General features: G+C 36.3%; 1 protein-coding gene across 7 annotated transcripts in view; it reads left to right on the forward strand.

The window, feature by feature from the left end:
* The window catches only part of TBC1D5 (TBC1 domain family member 5), a 498574-nt gene that overhangs the window by 9683 nt on the left and 472862 nt on the right, over positions 1-16029 (forward strand). For 2 of the 7 annotated variants that reach the window (XM_032488852.1, XM_032488869.1), the window contains exons 2-3: positions 13836-13894; positions 14577-14663. The exons of 3 other annotated variants lie outside the window; for them this stretch is intronic. The gene's annotated coding sequence lies outside the window, so the exon portion shown is untranslated. The remainder of the gene's footprint in view (positions 1-13835; positions 13895-14576; positions 14664-16029) is intronic. 2 more of the 7 variants (XM_032488856.1, XM_032488877.1) reach the window with 1 other exon arrangement.

The raw sequence follows: 16029 nt of genomic DNA on the forward strand, positions 1-16029 counted from the left end.
GGAGGTACTAACATTGCATTGTATCTCTTGCCATCTTGGGGTGAGATAGTGGGTTGATCGCCCTGGATCCGTGGTAGAGTTTGGAGGGTGAGGGCAAAAGTGCATTGATAGGAGGTGGGTAGATGGTACCACTATTTCTGGTTTTGGCCACTGTATTCATGGAACTATGCTTCTTTTTCTTCATGAAATCCAAGAGTCTTAATAGTACAAGTGCTCATTGATAGGTAGATGTGTATGGTGTGGGGAGGCTTGGGATAAATTGTCTCCCTTCTCCAGTCTCCATTTCTCTTAACTAATTTTGAGTTAATTTTAATTTTCTTAATCCTGTGCTGTGTGTGTATATAATAGATATACAGCGATAAACATGCATATGTGTAGATAAAACTATTTTTTTAAGTCAAAGTGATTCATACTATTTTGTTCCTTGCATTTGTTTTTCACTTAATATTTTATGTTACTACTGTTGCTACTCTTCCACATACTTTTTGGTCACTCCATACCGTATCGTTGGATGAATGGACCATAAGTAGCCCTCCATTCTTGGACCCCTAGATTCCTCTCAGTCTTTATGACAAGCAGTGATAGCACTGGACACTGTTGCAGCTAACATCCCCTTGTGCCTATGCATTATTATTTATTTTTGAAGAGTTGTCGAATGGATTAATCGGGTCAAAAATACGCCCGTGTTTAACAGTTTTGATACACTTGGCCAAATTGTGCACCAGAAAGGTTGTATCACTCTATCCTTTAGTACAGCAAAGCTGTTTGAGGGGCCCTCTACCTACTGGGTATTATCATCTTCTCCTTTAATAGCTTTATTTGGGTGTATGTGACTCATCCCCCTTCTCCTGTCTTCTTACAGTTTTTAACACTGTATGTAGTTCAATCTTGCTCTTCCTTTATTTATCTTGCAGGCTTTTCTACTTTATGGTCATACAGCTATTAACATATCTTCAGGTATTTTCATAGTTTAAAATTTGGGGTTTGCAGTTACTGCAGAACACATTCAGTTGTATAGCATGAAGTAGAGGGTACAAAAATTTTTAAGCTTTTTGATTAGCTCGTTTTCTCAATACTACTTCCTTCTCCACAGATATGAGAAGCTTTATCATTTGGTCTTCTATTCAGCCCCACAGTATTTTATTTTTTGTTGTTGTGAATAGGATTTTCCTGTGTGTTTGTATGTGTGTGGGCATGTGTTTGTGTGTGTATTTTTTCTACCAGACGATTGCTGGTAAATAGAAGAGCAATTGATTTTTTTGTGTGTATTTTGTAACCAGTCACTTTCTCATTCTGTGCATTATAACAGCTTTTCAGTTGATTCTCTTACATCTTCCGGGTAGATAAGCAAACCATCAGATGCCAGCCATTTTTGCAGAGAGATCAAACTGTGTGACATTAACATGTGTTGGCCTGTCTGCAGTATTAAGGATCATGGCTTTCTTTTTCTGGCCAGGTGGTGTAATTTTCTACTCCTTATGATGAGTTTTCTTTTCAAGCTACAGCCCTCCTGTGGTGCTTAGAGTTCTCCAGCCCAGATCCTGTGATTGTCAAAACGGGGTGTGATGGAGGCCACTGGGAGGGGATGAGCAGATCAGGGGGCAGCCAAGGCAGGATGGAACGGGAGAAGCAGGGGCAGGGAAGTGCCTGATAGGTCCGCTCTTCTTTCTCTGGCCCCCTTTCTATTTTTGATTGTTTTTCTGAACTTCTTTGATCTTGTCCTTTTAATGATTTTCTGGCTGCCTGTTTAGTCTCCAGGTATATACCTTGTTTTCTTTCTTTCATGCAGTAGCTTCCCTGCCTTCTTTCTACTTTGACCAGGAATCCAGATGCAGTAGTCTGGGAAGTAGTCCTGAGCTGTACATCTAACTCCCTTCCTTATTGTCACTAAAACTACCTACACAATGCCCCGACAAGTGGCCGTCACACATCCCACCATGCAAAGGGTGTTGCAAGACAATTAAACTTGGGTTTCCTCAGAAACTAGAACCATCTCCCCCAAATGAGAGAGAGAGATACTTTATGAAGACAAATTGTGAGAGTATCGCACAGTTGTAACCAGGTGGTTGAGGACTGCAGAGGACATAGTGAGAGATGAGTGTTGCAGAGGGAGGAGAGGGTCTGAAGAGTCTGTTGTCAGATCTCCAACCTGATTTCTTCCCTGGGCTCTAGACCTGGGGATCCGATCGCCTACGGGGCTAACTCCACTTTTGCACAGGCCACAGAGAGCTCACATTCAGTATGTCTGCAGCTGAATTTACCATCTTCTCTTACAAAACCAATGCCCCTTCCAAGTTTGCTCTCTCACTGAGTGGTACTACCATCTCTCTAGTTGTTCAAGCCAGAAACCTGGCAGACACTTTTTACCTTTTCCCAAATCCTCACATAAAGGCATCAAGCCTGTGGATTCTCTCGTTGAATCCATTGCCTCTTTATCTGCACTGCTTCCACTCTGGTATGTCATCTCTTGATCTCTAGATCATCGTCTGTTGCCTGTGTTTCTGTAAGATTTTCTGACTGTTGTCCCTGTAGCCCAGTGATCTTTCTAAGCTCTAGTCTGAGTCTCTTATGCTGTGGCTTAAAACCGTTCAATACAGTTGTCCCTCAGTATCCCTAGGGGATTGGTTCTGAGACCTGCTGCAGATACTAAAATCTGCAGATGTGCAAGTCCCTTCTAGTCGGCACACAGTATCCACGGATTCAAGCAACCACGGATGGAACATGCAGAGAACCCGCTGATACAGCGGGCTGACAGTACTCTCCATTAGCTGTTTCTCAGTCTTGTGTCTCCTTCTGCCTCCCCTGTACTGTGTGATTTCACTGTAAAGTACTGGAATCTTTGAGTTTTGGGAACTGCTAATGATTTTGCTCACTTTAAACTTGAAATATTCTCTCTTGATCTTACTGACTCTTGTGAGATCTCAGCTTAAATGGTCCAGGAAGTTTCCTTAAACCACTCGGGCTGCTTTGTGTCCTTCCTATTTGGCCAGATAGCTGGTACTACTCCGTGACATTTATTATTTATTATAATTGTCTTTTTACCTAGTATCCTGTGTCCCACTTTTGACTGCTCTATGGGCTCCAAGGCCGTGTACATCATCTGTATTCATATTCCTGGTGCTGTGCCTCTTAAAAGCAGATGTCCCACAGCAAGTACTGTTCTAGGTGCTGAAAATACTGCAGTAGAGAAAGAGGCTGTTCCAGTTCTTAGCTGCCACTCCAAAACTTAACTAGCTTCAATAGCAGTAATGATTCTATTATTTGTATAGGACTTGGTGGGGTAGTTTACTTCTGTTTCACTTGGTGTCAGCTCATTGGAGGTTACAGTTGCCACTTCTAAGGCAGCTCACTCTTACGGCTAGAAGTTGAGCTGTCTGCTGTTTGGGATCTAAACTAGGGCTGTTGATCAGAGCACCTACATGAGGCCTCCACGTGGCTTGGGTATGACTGGTGAGCTCGGAGAGTGAGTGTCCCAAGAACAAGCATTCTAAGAGTTAGGAGGTGGTAGCAGCCACTAATCTTAAAGATTAGGCTTAAAACCGATGAAGATTACTTCTGCTGTATTCTACTGCTTAGGTAGACAGTCAGCCCAGATTTAATGGGAGGAGAATTGAACTCCATCTCCCTCGTGGAGAAAGGGACCAAAATTTGTGACCATTTTTAATCCAGTACACAGACCTAAGAAACAAACAAAAACTAAAACTATGACAGTTGTTGGATGAGTTAATTTGTCTATACTTTCCACCTCCCAAGACTCATGATAATAGATCATCAATTAAGAAAAAAGTACAATATACAGTGAAATTTAAAAAAGTCACTCCAGTTCCCATTTTTCTTAAACAATATTCCTTTTCTGTTATTTATATAGTTTAATTTTTAAGGTTTAATTGTGCATACAACTCTTTAAATCATTTTTGTGTTTTTTTTTAATTTTATCTTTCATAAGTTCCCATGCACTGATGTTATTATTCTATTTCTAGAAGTGAGATTATTATATCTGAGGGTATGTATAATTTAAATTTTGATACTTGTTGCCAAACTGCCTAGATAATATTAATTTGTAACCCAACTTTTAGTGCAGGATGTAAATAACATTTGCCCATAACCTTGCTACCAGAAGGTGTAAATCACTGCTCCTGGTTAACCTGTGGCAAAAGTTGATAGGGTGCTTTTATTCTTAACTTCTTTAATACCTACTTAAGCCCTTTGTGCATTTTGGGGAGAGTGTTTTATTTTCTTTTTCTTATTGGTCTCCAGAAGCTTTTTGTATGCTATAGATTAATTATTTCTTTCAGTTTTGCTTATTCATTTAAACAATTCTTGTGAAGAATAATTACATTTTTATGTACTTCCGTATATTAGTCTTTTTCTTTACAATTTTATGTCTTGGCAAAAACAAGTTTGAACTCAGTTCTCCCTTGTCATATTTTTATAACTCTGGTCAATTTTCCATTAGTTTCAAATATAGAATTTTTGTACATTATACTTATTGTTGGTGGGGAAAAATCAGTAGAACAATAAATTCCTTAGCAATTATACAGATGTATATTTTGGGAATTAATTTCAGAATTTCTCTATTTCTTATAATGGAATTGATGTTTTGGATTTGGCAAGTTTCTGTCCTAGACAGTACCAGAGAATCAAGGTGAATAAAGAAATTGTTCCTTGTTGTCAGTGTTACACTTTCTCACAGAATGAAACTTTTAGTGATTTTTCTTTTTAAATTGAAGTATAGTTGATTTACAATGTTGTGTTAATTTCTGGTGTACAGCATAGTGATTCATTTATACATATGTATATTCCTTTTCATATTTTTATTATAGGCCATTGCAAAGTATTAAGTATCATTCCCTGTGCTATACAGTATGACCTTGTTGTTTATCTGTTTCGTATATAGTAGTTAGTATCTGCTAATCCCAAACTCCTAATTTATCGCTCCCCCAACCTTTCCTTTTTGGTAACTGTAAGTTTGTTTTCTATGTTTGTGAGTCTGTGTTTTGTAAATAAGTTCATTTGTGTCCTTTTTTTAGATTCTACATAGAAGTAATATCATATGTTATTTTTCTTTCTGGCTTACATTACTTAGTATGACGGTCTCCAGTTCCATCCATGTTGCTGCCAGTGGCATTATTTTATTCTTTTTTATGGCTGAGTAGTATTCCATTGCATATATATGCCACAGTTTCTTTTTTTTTTAAAACATTTTTTACTGATTTATAATCATTTTACAGTATTGTGTCAAATTCCAGTGTTCAGCACAATTTTTCAGTTATACACGAACATATATATATTCATTGTCACATTTTTTTCTCTGTGAGCTACCATAAGATTTTGTGTATATTTCCCTGTGCTATACAGTGTAATCTTGTTTATCTATTCTACAATTTTGAAATCCCATCTATCCCTTCCCACCCTCCACCCCCTTGGCAACCACAAGTTTGTATTCTATGTCTATGAGTCTATTTCTGTTTTGTATTTACGCTTTGTTTTTTTTGTTTGTTTTTGTTTTTGTTTTTTAGATTCCACATATAAGTGATCTCATGAGGTATTTTTCTTTCTCTTTCTGGCTTACTTCACTTAGAATGACATTCTCCAGGAGCATCCATGTTGCTGCAAATGGCGTTGTGTTGTCAGTTTTTCTGGCTGAGTAGTATTCCATTGTATAAATATACCACATCTTCTTTATCCAGTCACCTGTTGATGGACATTTAGGCTGTTTCCACGTTTTGGCTATTGTAAATAGTGCTGCTATGAACATTGGGGTGCAGGTGTCATCCTGAAGTAGGGTTCCTTCTGGATATAAGCCCAGGAGTGGGATTCCTGGGTCATACGATAAGTCTATTCTTAGTCTTTTGAGGAATTTCCACACTTTTCCATAGTGGCTGCACCAAACTGCATTCCCACCAGCAGTGTAGGAGGGTTCCCCTTTCTCCACAGCCTCTCCAGCATTTGTCATTTGTGGATTTTTGAATGATGGCCATTCTGACTGGTGTGAGGTGATACCTCATTGTAGTTTTGATTTGCATTGCTCTGATAATTAGCGATATTGAACTTTGTTTTTCATGTACCTAGTGGCCATTTGTATGTCTTTATTGGAGAAATGTTTGTTTAGGTTTTCTGACCACTTTTGGATTGTTTTTTGTTGTTGTTGTTACTAAGTTGTATGAGCTGTTTGTATATTCTGGAAAGTAAGCCCTAGTCAGTCACATCATTTGCAAATATTTTCTCCCATTCTGTGGGTTGTTTTCATTTTATTTATGATTTTTTTTTTCTGTGCAAAGGCTTATCAGTTTAATTAGGCCCCATTTGTTTATTTTTGTGTTTGTTTCTACTACCTCAGTAGACTGCCTTGGGAGGACATTGTTATGATTTATATCAGAGAATGTTTTGCCTATGTTCTCTCCTAGGAGGTTTATGGTGTCTTATGTTTACATCTTTAAGCCACTTTGAGTTTATTTTTGTGTATGGGATGAGGGAGTGTTCTAATTTCGTTGATTTACATGCGGCTGTCCAGTTTTCCCAACACCACTTGTCAAAGACACTGTCTTTTCTCGATTGTATATTCTTGCCTCCTTTGTTGAAGAGTAATTGACCGTAAGTGTGTGGGTTCATTTCTGGGCTCTCTGTTCTGTTCTGTTGATCCATATGTCTGTTTTTATGCCAATACCATGCTGTTTTAATTACTGTAGCTTTCTAATATTGCCTGAAGCCTGGGAGGATTATTCCTCCAGCTTTGTCCTTTTTCTTCAGGATTGCTTTGGCAATTCTGGCTCTTTTGTGATTCCATATTCATTTTAGGTTTATTTGTTCTAGTTCTTTGAAAAATGTCCTGGGTAATTTGATAGGGACTGCATTAAATCTGTAGATTACTTTAGGTAGTATGGCCATTTTAACAATATTAGTTCCTCCAATTCAAGACCGTGGGCTATCTTTCCATTTCTTTAAATCATCTTTAATTTCCTTAATCAGTATTTTATAGTTCTCTGCATACAAATCTTTCACCTCCTTGGTCAGGTCTATTCCTAAGATTTTTTTTTTCTTTTTTGATGCAATTTTTAAAGAAATTGTTTTTTACTTTCATTTTCTGATACTTTATTGTTAGTGCAGCAGATTTCTGTGTGTTAATCTTGTACCCTGCTACCTTGCTGAATTTGCTTCTCAGCTCTAGTAGTTTTTGTGTGGAGTCTTAAGGGTTTTCTGTATATAGTATTATGTTATTTACATCTAGTAGCAATTTTACCTCTTCTCTTTCAGTTTGGATCTCTTTTGTTTTCTTTTTCTTGCTTGCTGTGAGTAGAATTTCCAATACTATGTTGAGGTAGTGACTTAAATATAAAAATATGAAACGGTTTAAAATTGAAAATAAGATACTATGGTCAGGTAGGTTGTAGGGAGAAAGTTAATTCCTTGAAAAGAATTAGAAATTCTAGAAAAAAAAAGTTTTTTTCTTAAGTGCTAACATGACGGTAAGAAATTACCAGGCCAAAATCTACATGAAGGTAGGAATTCAGCAAAGTAAGCAGAATATTAAAACTGCTTTTCCTCTGAGGACATTTGCCACGTTCTAGGAAACTTTTACTTTGGTTTTGAAGGGCTCAGAAAGCACAGCATAAAGAAATTAAAGCTAAGATAGGCCCAAGGAGAGGAGTCTGATAGGAAATCCTTAACCTATAAAAACTGGGACTCCAAAGAGCGTCCACAGACAGTGCTTAAACCTGGATTAAAATCCTTACCATCCTCGTGCTCTCAGGAATCTTCAAGAACAGCTGCCTCGGACCTGAAAAAAAAACCTGTTCTTAAGGAGTCATAACCATAGGTCTTCCCTCTTCCTGATTTGCAGGTCATGTTCAGTGTTGCCTGGGTGGTACAAACCTTGCCTCAAGTTGTGAATTTAAAGTGGTTCTAGGTACCTTGGAGAAGCAAATAAAAGTCCTCTCAGGTAGAATATGTTTTTATCATAGGTCCTAGGGAATTCCTACAAATAATTTCCCAAAGAATTAGCTTACAATAAAATATAACCAAACACAGACGGAAATAAGTCACCATAAGTGAAAAACAGCAGAAACAACTGACTGAAGTAGGTCCACAGAAACCTCAGATTTTGGAATTACCAGACAGCAATTATAAAACAACATTATATTTACAAAAAGATGGAAAATATCTGCAAGGAGTGAGAAATTTGGCAGATTTGAAAAAGATCTGAACAAAACTTCTAGAAACAAAAAATACTAATGAAAAACTTAGTGTGGTTGATGATAGATTAAATACAACTAAAGAGAATTAATGAATAGGACATAGGAGAGAAATTATTCAGAATGTAGCATGAAAGACAGAGAAATGTATAAAAAGAAAGGGACTGAGATTTATAGAACATAGAATTAGAAGGTCTAATAGTATTTCATCAGTTTTCTAATTGTGAAAGGGAGAAATAATGGGAGAGGAGGCAATGTTTGAAGATAACCTAGCTGAGGATTTTTCAGAACTGGTGAAAAACAGCAGTCCACAAATTGATTAAGTTCTGAGAAATACAAGCAGAATGGCTAAAAGGAAATATACATTTAGACATACCATAGTGACATGGAGAGTACCACCAACAAAGAGAGTATCTTAAAAATTGGCAGTGAACAAAAAGCAGATTACTTTTAAAGTAGTTGTGGCAGTTACACTGACAGCTTAGGAGGAGAAATGGAAGTCAGAAAACAGTGGGATGGTATCTCATGATGCTGGGAAAAAAATGGCCAGCTTAGTACTCTGTGCCCAGTAGAAATGCATTTCAAGAATAAGGGTGAAATAAAGACATTGTCAGACAGAATTGTAAAATATTACTCTCTGATTTTAAAGAAAACATGGATAGATATATTTTCTGATTGGTCCTGACATTTAGAATGAAAGATGCTAATAGAACTAAGCAGTTCTGAGCTTCACATAGTTATTTTGACCTTAGAAAATTATTATATTTATACTTAAACAGAGATACTGTTTTGCAATATTTTTACCAGTATAATACTCCAACTTTTGGATCTTTGCTCTGTTAAGAATCTTCAGTGTTGTTGCTGGAAACCTTTTGCAGTGATTAATGGATACTTTGAGTCTTGCTCAATCAATAATAAAATTTTTAATATTCACAGTTTTATATATTAAAGGTTAAGACAAGAAGAATTTGGAAAAAATTGTACCTTAGTGTTTGCAAAAATAACTTCTGGAAATGACTTTATTCTCATCTCCTGTCCCAAATGCAGATTTCTGGGGAAAAAAATAGTGGAGGATGGTTTTTAACCCATGAACAAGGTTAGTATAAATAAGAGTCTGGAATAGTAGGAAGAACAAATAGACCTTAAAGTTAGTTAGATGGACCTGGATTAGAATCTGGCTCTACCATTTAGTAATTCAGTCTTGGTCCTGTGACTTAACCCTTTGACACTTAGTTTTCTTATCTGTAAAATGGGGATAAGGCTGCCTTGCAGGTCTGTCATGGGGAATAATGTTTATAAAAAGCCCTGAGTACAGCCTGGATCATTGTTACTATTGAGTGACAGAACAGTGAATTGAATCTGGCAGAGAATTTGAAATTGTTTACAAATGACAAAAAAAGTTGATCATACTTTTAATGTTGAAGAGTCATGGACACTGAAAACAATGATACATTTTTTTGAAGTTAAGAAATTGTCAGCATGTGGCTTCACCTGTTGAGTTGATGGTTAATTTTGCATCACATCAGCTGTGTAAGCTGCCTGCAGGTTAGGTGGCTTCCCATTCTTCATGGTGGGTAAGGAGGAAAGATGCGATCAGTGACTTTATTTATAAAGTTAAAAAGACTTCCAGCCACAACAACAACAACACACACACACACACACACACACACACAATCTATATCTGTATCTGTCTCTCTCTCCCCCATGGTTAAAATTCATGGCGACGGTTAATTTATGGTAAACCTGAATATTTTAGGAATTTGATACAAAAAATGGTTATAAAGTATGTGCTTAAAACTATGGTTTAGTTTTCAGAAGTTAAATTCATTGGTCTCCAATAATTTAGAGTAAGAGCTGTCAGAGCATCCTAATTATTGCTATTTGAATTGAGAAATCTAACTTCTATAAAATATTTAGATCTAAATTTTCCTTTCTCTGCTGCTGCTTGTTTATAGTCAAGACGTGAAATACAACCTTTTATAATGTGGAATTACTAGTTCACCTTGCACGTTCTTTTCTAGTTTTTTTGTTCTTTATTCAGTTACCCCTCATTGAGTAGTGATAACTGTGTAGAATATATTATCTGATTGCATTTTCAACCATATTTCTTATTATGGCAAAATTTTAAAAAATTTTAATGAAGGCAGTTCGGAGATTTTTATTTTGGAACATGACATCATTTTTAGATTATTGGTAATAGAGATATATTCGTAGCGTTTGAATTTATTCAGGTTACAGAGACAAAGACTAAAAACAAATTAGGAACTTCTTTGTCTTTCATTGAAGTTCTAGAACTTCCAATCAAATACTTTGAAAATAGTTTGAGTAGAGATAATGACACAACTTTATCTAAATAGACACATGCACAAATGCTTCCTCTTAAACATCTTAAATGTTTTAATTTTCTTGATTTACTTGAGACACTCATGTGATACAGGAATTGAGTAGCAGCAAATTTTGGTGCAGTTAGATCACGTTAGTGCTGCTTTTGATCTTGGAGGTAATTCCTTATAATCACAGACTTTAAAGAACGTTAAGATTATACTTTCTAAGCTGATATATTTTGCATTAGTAAAAATACGTAGGATTAGAAAAGATACTGTATGAAATTCCTGTAGACAGTTTTTTTTTTCTTGTTGTTTACATTTGACTTTGTTTTTCATATTTTGAGCTTTGGTTGTTTATATTCCACCAGCTGGTGATTTCTTTTTAACTAGTGGTTGTACTATGTGAAAAATTATAGGTTAAATTTGAATGAGCCCCTATTTTGTCTCTTATCTCTTCTAATCTTTTATATTGCAAACATGAGTTATTTCATGATATCAAACTCTTTGTGAATCAAAGTCATTCCTCATCAGAATAAAAATTACTAGTATAACCTGTAAGTTAGTATTTATTCATATAATTCTTCAGTACTCTAGTTTGACTCTTTTGCAGAATCAAAGAGATTTTTAGGTACAGTCATATCTTTACATTCTACAAAACTATTAAGAACACTGATTGATTAAAATCTGGTTTTAAGTTCATCCAGTAGTCTATTTTTAAAAATAGGATTTTCTAGCTACTAATGATTGCTTATAAAAAACAAGTAATGCTATCAGAGTTTACTAGGTTACTTTTGTCGTGTTTTGCTGAGAAAACATTCAATTTTTGACATACTAAGTCATATTCTAGATTTGTAGTGGAAAACAGTGTAGTCTGTCCTTACTGACTTAACAATGTGGGTCGCTACTGTAGAATTCTGCAGAAAGCTTTCAGTTGAAACACTGTAGTATTTTTGGTCTAAAATATTATCTTTTATGAAATAGTTACACAGAAAATTATTCAGCAATCATTGCTGTATTGAGAAGATCAGTGAAATTTGGTGAAAAATGTTTTTCATAATTAAGTTGATTATATTTATGAAATTGTCATATTTGATGATAACAAGGGATTATTGTTAATATTGTTTGTTCTGATGGCATTGTGTTTATGTAAAAATGGAGTCTGTAGTTTTTATATTGTTTCAGTAAGTTGGGATAAAATTATAGGAAGTTTGAGACAGATGAATAAATACAGTAAAATTGGAGAATTTGTTGAGTTTGGTTATGTATGTATAGGGATTCATTATTTTATTGTCAGTTTTGTATATGTTTATAAAACGTTATTATAAAAATCAATTACAGGTTATCAGGGCTAATAGGGAGGGGTGATGGAGAGTTATTATTTTAAATGGTACGGAGTTTCTGTTTGGGGTGGTGAAGAAGTTCTGAAAATGAATACAGGTGATGGTGGCACAGCATTGTGAAAGTACTTAATGCTACTGAATTTTACAATTAAAATGGTTAGAAATAGTACATTTTAATTTAATTTTTATTAAAATTAAAATTACTGTGTTTTACCATAATAATAAAAGTATCTAATAAAAATAACCGCTATGAGCCGTCATACTTTAGGGAAAACCTTTGGGGGCATAAGGTGCCTTTTCTTTTCCCTTCCTTTTATTTTTCTCATTAACTTTTTCCTCCTTCATTATGCAGAGGAAGAGGGAGGAAAAGCACTCATGTCGCATGGGCACTTACTGAATGGTGTTGGGTTCTAAAGTGATGTTCAGACTGCACGTTAATGCTTTGTGAGGTCACTTTGGTGGGTTGCTTCCAGCATTTAAAAAAATGAGGAAATATCCAGTACATTGTGCACAGCATAAATGTGGTGATCAGCACATTTTGTTTTAGTTCTATAACGTGTATATGTGTACTGAGTTGTGATGTGACATGTATTCCTTCAGTGGAGTGAGCATTTTTAAAAAAGAAGTAATATGGAGGATTTCGGGGATTGCTAGGAAGGAAATGTCAAAATTTGTACACGTGGCCTGGGATAATAATTCAGATTTCACCAAGTTTTCAGACATTAATCAGACAACTAGGAGGAATAATTAACCAAGATCTGACAAGGCTTGTCTGTCAGCATGTGATGATAAGTCATGTACAAAGGTTTGGGAGTGGGCTGGTTGGTGGCTTGGTGATGCTGATCTCATTTTAGGACTTTTGTATCAGTGAGAAATGTTTATTAGTTACACACTTCTTGGAGAAATGTTTATTACTTACACACTTTTTGAGGTAGGTCCTTTTTGTAATCTTTATTTGCAGAGCTTGACACGTTGTAGATGCTAAGTAAAGCTCTCTTTATATTCATTCAAAAAGTATTATTTATGTTAAAATGTGTGAAAGTTTGATAAATACAATTTAAAATACTAGGGGTGGTGGGTATGGCTCAGTGGTAGAGCCCATGCTTAGGTTCAATACCCAGTACCTCCATTAAAAAGAAAAAGAAGGCTATAAAAAAAAAAACCCTAACTAGAGATGTCATGTTGTTTTTGCCTTTTCTTTTTGGTAGTGGCTTGAAATCACCCACAGGGAATATTATTCCAGAGAGGGCAGGGCAAAGACACTAGAGCCAGACAAGACTGAACTCAAATTTTGCTTCTCCTCTTTGCTAGAGCAATTAATTATGTAACCTTTTTGGGTTTCCATCTCCTCACTGTGAAATTGCTTGGTAGGGTTTTAGGAAAAATGAAGTGATTTACATAAAATGCCAGGCAGTGCATAGTTGCTCAGTATATATTTCTTATTAATGTCAGGCCCCTGTTTCTTTACAGATCTCACCCTTTCAGAGTCTGTCATCTTAAACTGATCTTTTGCTTTAGTTGAGGATTATTGTCTAATATTTTTCTGTGAAGATACAGTACAAACTAATTCAGTGATTAAGAAATATTGTTTATTAACAGAATAAAAACAAATAATAAATGTTCCCTCTGCTCTAGAAGTGTTTCATTTCCTGAAATATTTTATGGGTGGTGAGTTAGACTAGCTCTACTTAAGGAATTTGAGTTTATGATTACAGAAAAAGGGAGTTGAGAAGTCCAGTAATAATCCATTGTTAACACTAAACTGTTTACAAATTGTACCCTTGTTCCTTATGGTTAAAGCAACTCTTCAACTGTAACATTTTATGATCTTTTTAAAAATATGAAATAAGATTAATTTTTAAAGGTATATATTTCAACTGATTAGTTGGATTTGTCTTGAAAAAGGACTGAATTTCGTGAATTTGAATGATAAGTCACTGACAGAAAGGCTTTAACTTTTTTTTCCCTCTGAACAGATGTCTTGGCCTGCAGTGACTCCAACTCCCATATTCCTTCCAATTTTCTCCTTTACTGAGTAAGTTTTTAAAAAGTGACATTTTTATTATGAGTGATTGACTTAATTCAGGCAAACACTGCAGCTAAGACTTCATTCCAGTGTAGAACACTTTGGTATCAATAAAATGCTAGATTCTTTATTTTCACTTTTACGAATTTAATGCATGGTTCCTTTTCTTCCCCTCCCACCCCCCATAACTGTATTAAGAATAATATTTTTATGTAATAAGCTTTCTTCAGGATTAAAAATTTTTATGCTTTGGTATGCTGTGGTGTTAACACTATTTGATACAAATGTTTAAATGATACTTAAACACGGAATCAGTCAGGATTCATCCGGAAAATGGTAACCACAGTAGGTCTTTTCAAGGGTCTTTCACAGTAGGTTCAATCCAAGAAATGGATGCACTGGTAATTGATCAGAAGCCAAAAGGGCCTGTGAAACAAACCAGATATTAACAACTCTTGGAAGCCTCTGTGATCCCATTAAGGCTCTAGGAAGATGAGAAAAGCTGGTGTGGGTGGGCTACCGCCATGGCTAGGACTGCCTGATGGAAGCCAGGACAGCAGAGGACAGGGCTGTCTGGAGGACACTGGAGTTAGGGAAGAGACAAAGCTTCTGCCAAGGGTGTGTCAGGAGGGAGGGAGAATGGAGGAGAAATACTTGGGTTTTTCTCTCTTCTGCCTTCTTTTACCATCAGTGCCTCTCCACTGGCCAAATCTGCCTGGAAGTCAGAGGGCAAGGTTGCTTGGGAAATGCAGTTGCCTGTGATACAGAGCAGCACAGGGTAAGTCTGGGGAAATGCATCTGAAAGCATAGCATTTGGTTGAGTAACTCAAGAACTTTGTTGCTAGTGTCTAATATTCATCAACATACCTGTGCATGGGGCATTAGCTATTAAGAAGACTGCTAAAAAAAAAAGCAAACAAAAAACTTACCCCCCAAAAAACTTTTTTTTTAACAGTGGAAAGAAATAAATCCTTGAAAACCAATATTAAGATCAGCATTTCAGTTCAGTTAAAACATTTACTGAATGGCACTAATTAAGTAAATGAGATACAAAGTCGAAACACTTAGTTGTTGATTTGGGGGCACTCACAGCCTACTGGAAGAATTTTTTTTTTAAAGGATACTTTTAATTTTAGAATCTCAGTAGAATGTGTGGTAAGTTAGAGATGGGCACATGTGTTGTGGGAACTCAAGGAAAGAGCTGCTGTTAATCCAGTCTTGTGGTTTATGGAATGCTTTCAGGAGTTGGGAAACCTGAGCTGAGCTTTAAAGCATTGTTCAGACCTGGTAAAAAGAGATGGCAGGGACGCTGCTGGGAGAATGAGTGGCTTGAGCAAAGGCTCCTAAGCCTAAAAGCCTAAAGCTCATGTGGGAAATTTCAGTCCGTGTTGCTGAGCATCGAGTGGGGCTCATAAGATGGGGCCAGGGAGCCAGGGAGAGACCAGGTTATTTTTATTCTCAAACTGATAGGGAGCTACTGAAGGTGGGGTGCCCTGATTAACTTTGGGCAGACCTGTGAAGAGCACATTGTACCAGTCGAGGTAATAGAGGAGATATGGACATAAACTCTCAAAGTTGTCTTTATGTCTCAGAGTCATTTGTTTCGTCTAAGTGTCTCCTAGTGCCAAGCTTCTCAGTCCATGTCCCACTTTGATATATCCTTCCTTTATCTCATTTGAAAATTCAAAGTAAGTAATACGATTTTTAAAACAAAGAGATGGACAGAATGCTGTTTAATTTTTAAATTACACATGCCTCCCTGGATGTTCTGAGTTATTTGTCCTTGGGACTCCGGGGCTAGAAACAGAGGAGGTCCCAGACCCTGACCTCTGGTAGCAGGCATGGGGACCACCCGCTGATCCTGGCCCAGGATGCTCTGGAGTGCCTGCAGGGTGCTTTGCTTTCCCGGATCCAGGCAGTAATTTCCTGTAGAAATTGCCTGGAGAAAAATTTCCTCTGTTCGCTAATGTAGCTTCTGATATTGAAGAGTGACAGATTTGCAGTGTGACATTTAATTTTAGTAAATATATCTTTTAAAATACCAAAATCCTGCATTTGAATAAGATCCACTTTACACATTGATTTTAATGTATATTCTCTAATTTATTCTGATAATAAATGTGAGATAGGTGTTATTAGTGCTA

Source organism: Camelus ferus, chromosome 1 (genome assembly GCF_009834535.1).
Source record: "Camelus ferus isolate YT-003-E chromosome 1, BCGSAC_Cfer_1.0, whole genome shotgun sequence".
NCBI lineage: Eukaryota > Metazoa > Chordata > Mammalia > Artiodactyla > Camelidae > Camelus > Camelus ferus.